The sequence below is a fragment of the Sinocyclocheilus anshuiensis genome, unplaced genomic scaffold (genome assembly GCF_001515605.1).
Source record: "Sinocyclocheilus anshuiensis isolate Anshui unplaced genomic scaffold, SAMN03320099.WGS_v1.1 scaffold297, whole genome shotgun sequence".
In the NCBI taxonomy this organism is placed as follows: domain Eukaryota; kingdom Metazoa; phylum Chordata; class Actinopteri; order Cypriniformes; family Cyprinidae; genus Sinocyclocheilus; species Sinocyclocheilus anshuiensis.
In genome coordinates, this window is record NW_015536479.1 from 175,149 (window position 1) to 180,316 (window position 5,168).

General features: G+C 32.5%; 1 protein-coding gene across 4 annotated transcripts in view; it reads left to right on the top strand.

Annotated features, from left to right (window-relative positions):
• The first annotated feature begins 4,176 nt into the window (after positions 1-4,176).
• Positions 4,177-5,168, top strand: part of LOC107672967 (beta-galactosidase-1-like protein 2) — a 9,869-nt gene continuing 8,877 nt past the window's right edge. For 3 of the 4 annotated variants that reach the window (XM_016466472.1, XM_016466389.1, XM_016466629.1), the window contains exon 1: positions 4,177-4,336. The gene's annotated coding sequence lies outside the window, so the exon portion shown is untranslated. Of the gene's footprint in view, positions 4,337-5,154; positions 5,167-5,168 lie in introns of all 4 variants that reach the window. The other variant, XM_016466548.1, reaches the window with a different exon arrangement.

The window sequence follows — 5,168 nt, forward strand, 5'->3', positions numbered from 1 at the left end:
GTGAAAGCCGATCCGGTGATCCACAGCGCAAATTTGTTGTATTTCCTCAAGCAACCACCACGGTTAGCTCCAGGGCATGACGAAGCAGATATCGTCCTTTTTTGGAAGGCCAAACAATGTAGTTTCGCTTTCAAAAACGAAACACATAGCGTCTTCACGACATGGCGGCGGCAGCAACAATACTACAGCGAGAATAAAAGTTACGCCTTCTTTCTTTGCGTGAACATTTGGGCGGCGTTATGCAAATCTTCCCACATAGTGATGTAGACATGTGGGGGTGTGTTAGAATGAGCCGTTTTAGGTAGGCGTGACTGACTCTTAACTTTTATAAAGAATATCTCTTTGGATTTGAGACTTTAGTCTTTGCAACTTTACAGATCTTCTTTATGCACCAAGAGCTTGTAACACTCCAAAGAGAAAGGAAAAATTGAAATCGCATCATATGACCCCTTTAAACAACGGAGAAAGCTTTTGACTTACATGTACGGGACATGTGAATATCTTTTAGTTATTTCACAAGTTTTGACGCGTATCCTCCTATCTTGTATTCATCACTTGAAGTCCATAGTTTCCTTTATCATGGTTTATTCTTCCAAGTCAATAAAGAATCACATTTCTCACATACAGCATAATCCCCTTGTTCAGCGATATCTTCTCAACAACTTATTTGTAGAGATACTATACTTGTAAGCCAATTTATGCTATATCATATACAATTATGAAACGGTCAAAAGCTTGTGTTCTCCCACCATTCGTCTGAACTTGTGCATGTGCGTCAATATCTTTTTATGTGAACTACAAAAAATGACGTCACTGAACATGCGCAGTAAGAAGAAATATAAACCAAATAAATATATTTAACAGTAAATGACTTATTAACAAGAACAATTATTGTACCGAATTTACATAATAAAAATGTGAAACTATAAATTCTGAAATATGAAATATGGCTCTTACACAACCAATACAGCTAATTTTAACATCAACAGAAAATGTAAAGAAGAAGTGAAAAAATCTGGTCTATGTTAGACTGAGATTAGATTAGGTCTGAAATGCAAAAAGCAGAAGTGAAGTAAAATGTTATTCTCAATTATCTGAAGGTAGGAGTGTGAAAAGGCTGTGCTGGGGGTGACTAATGTCTCTGATGATGTTAATGGCTCTCTTAATAGATCTGGTCTGGAAAATGCTATATAGTAACATCAATAATATGATTGCAGTTATTTATTTATTTGAAGTGTTTATTGTAGTATAGTTGTATGAATAAGAAAATTATTTATTCTTTTCAGCAAATGAATACAGCAATATTTAACGGAAAGGCCAATAGGATGAGTGCAGAGTGGCTCTTCCATGTGATGACAATGAGGATGAGTTAGCCTTCAGTGACTAACGATACGAGTGTGTGCATGTGCATGTGTATATGTGTCTGTATGTATGTGTGGCAGATTTGGATGGAAATTAAGATTGGATGAAAAGTACCAACCTGATAGAATAGAGCTGAATACAAGAAGATCTGTAGCAAGCATTCTGAGGTGAGCTGTGTTTTTAGAAATCAAGTTTAAATGTACACGGTATAAGCATAATTTATTGTGAAATATACATGATATAAGCATCATTTGTTGTCTGTCTTGACAGTTGTAACAATTTGCAATGAAATAATTTCTAATTCAAAACAAATGTAATAGTTTACCTTAAATAGCAACCCAGATAAAAGTAACCAGTTGTTTCAGTTGTGGTGGAGTCACAGTTTCTCACTGGAAACTGCAGTTTAACTTCTGCCCATTACAACCAATACAGCTAATTTTAACATCAACAGAAAATGTAAAGAAGAAGTGAAAGAAGTTGAAGTCTATGTTAGACTGAGATTAGATTAGGTCTGAAATGCAAAAAGCAGATGTAAAATGTTATTCTCAATTATTTCAAACCACCTATTAAATAATTGTATACAACATAATTTTTATTATTATTATTCATTTTTTAAAAATCATGTTTTGGATTTCAGCCATGATTTTTGCATTAATATTATGGTGTGCATAAGGTCAAGAGTCCCCAGTTAAAGAAATGAAAATATTATCAAGAGCAAGAAACCAGTAAAAGACACGGAGCCTGATGAAAAAGAACCTAAAATATGTTACATTATAGCTAAATATGTTAATACTTATATTTTAGATTAATAAACATTAGTAATTATTACATTAATAAACAAATTAATATTGTTTTGCTCTGAGCTTGCTCTCGTTTTAAACTGTTAAGTTAACACTGCTTCTGAATAATGGGAAGAGCCCCTGCTGTGGTCCTAGCAGCATTAGTATAAAACTCACACAGGATGTTGGTGTCATTATGAAAAGTGTGGTGTTTTGTTTGCGTTGCCTCTAATATGGTTGTGTTGTGGCCCCACAATATAAAAGCCCACACTGCGCATACTTGCTTTTATGCAATGCTATACATATGATAAGAGTAGAAGATAATAAAATGGCAGAATAAGTCCATGTGTTTAACACTTTTAGATGACGAAAGAAAAAAATATATTATTCTTGTTCATTTCAAACCATCTATCAGATATTTTTATATCAAATAAAATGTTGCAAAAGAACAGCACTGATATTCTGTGAAACATCTCCTTTTGCGTTGCACAGAAAAAAAATAGTCATATGAGTTTGGAAATTACACGAAGGGCATTTCCTAATAAATGAATTACACATATCATTCATAAATTAAACTGATTTTTTAGTTTTGAGAGTAACATCCTTTTAAAGCTGTCCATGAGACTGAACAGCAAATCAGACAAAAGTGAGCAGCCTTTAGTTTGTTGGTATCAAAGTCAAAAGTCAAAGTCTGCTTTATTGTCAATTCTGCCACATGTACAGCACATACACACGGAGAATTGAAACTGCGTTACTCTCAGACCCTTGGTGCATACAGTTAACACTTAACACTAACAGTAGACATAATACAGATAAATACCGTTTAAAATATATAAAATACAACCTATACAATATATAAATAAGGACATTGTAAAAAAAAAAAGAAAAGAAAAGAGATATAATGAGTGTAGTGCAATTTCATGCTAATGGTATAAAAATCTATAACAGGTAACAACCGTTCTTTTAACATGCTGAGCCAATGAACTTGAAAACAGACCAAAACAAACTGCAGTTTCTCTCATAGCTACCACTAAACATCTAACCACACATTCACAGTTTACTGAGTGTGATATATGACAGACTTAAATATCTCATGCAAAAAGGAAGTGAAATATTAAAGATTTCATGTGCCATAGACCACAAAACTTTTAAAAACTGTTACCGCATATTACCATTATATATGTTTTATTTGTAGATATCTTATTTTATTTTAATTGTTGTTATTTTTTAATAAGAAAATTATTTATTCTTTTCAGAAAATTAATACAGCAATATTTAACGGAAAGGGCAATAGGATGAGTGCAGAGTGGCTCTTCCATGTGATGACAATGAGGGTGTGTGTGTGTGTGTGCGTGCATGTGTATATGTGTCTGTATGTATGTGTGGCAGATTTAGATGGAAATTAAGATTGGATGCATCAATTTCTAAAATAAATATGCATTTCAGTTGAAAAGAAAATCATAATTTAATAGAAAAACAACTTTTTTTGGGCCATTTTCCATTGTGGTACACTGTTGCCATATGGCGAGACAATTCAAGGGTACTCGATACACGAAGTGTCTATGCTATGGACTTTTTACTATTTTATGATAATATTTATATGAATGTATAAGTGGACATGCCTTACTTGTGACTCTTATTTGCTTTTTTGAGTTTGTTCTATCCACATTAGCAAATTAAGACCAATCGAAACAGTTTGTGTATGTCACGTAGCCTGCAGAAGAACAGGCAGAAGTTGTCAAAATAAGGGAATTTATGCTTATTATGCTTATTTTTTTTGTTTTGTTTGTTAAAACCGTGAACGTTGAGTGGTGTTTGTATGGAATGGTTTACACCACATGGTGGCAGTATGTGGTCAATGTAGCAAAAGCCATTTTCCCTTAAAGACTAGATTCAAATAATTAAATAACGCCAAAAAACAACAACATATATTTAAGAAATACAATAAATTCAGAATCACATTGATGATAGGATATAGTAGCCTATACTATAAGTATGCTTATATTTAGTCCTCCACCCCAAACCACAACAACAGCATTCTATATGTTTGTTTGCTCCTCAAAACAAAGCCTGCCTTGTTCTCTTTGTATCAGTGTATTCTGGACTTTGCTTCATTGATTCCCTTTGATCCAGCTGGTACAGTGGCACAGCTTAGTGCTCCTCTCTGAACAACTGCCAGTGTAATAGTGTTGTAGGTAAGACACAATAATACGGCTAATATATAATTTATACATCTTGGTTTTTATGTGTAGTGTATGTCATTTTGAATCAGACCCATTTGATACGTTCGATTCAATTTGCTCAGTGTTCTAACAAGTTTATAGAAAGTACACTTTAACGTGATTTCAAAAAAGTACTTGTTATAGAAATAATACACTTTGAAAGAATGTACTTTAATGTAAGCTGAATGTAATGCTTTTGGACATTAAATTGCATGTTATTTACAGTTAAATAAAAATGCATTATAGTGTAAGTTTAAATTAAATGCAGTTCGTTGAAATTAAAAGTGCTCATTTTAATACATATAATTGTAAATTGTAATTTCATGATTCTATTGTCTTTTAAATGTGGTTAAAATGCCAAATGTACTGACAAACATTTATGGTAACTAAAATATATGCATTCCTACTGAAACTTGTATTTCATTTTTTAAAATACGTTTGTGATTACACATTTGTAAAACATTGCACATTTAAAATAAATGTAACACTACTGTTAAAATTAAAATCAAGTACTTTATGTGGGCTTTGCTATGTTAGTTAACACATCAAAATAAGTGTACTTTAAAGTCTTACAAAATATTCTTAAACATGAGGTTTAAAGTGTTCGTCGTTATTACAAAGTACACTTTTTAAAAGTGTGTACTTGAGTGTGTTAAACATAGTCATAAATGTGTGCTCTCTTTATACACTTAAACTGCCTTTTATTTGACTAATATCATATTGTCTGCACGTTTATTAAAGGGATAGTTCACCCAAAAATGAAAATTTGATGTTTATCTGCTTACCCCCAGGGCATCCAAGATGT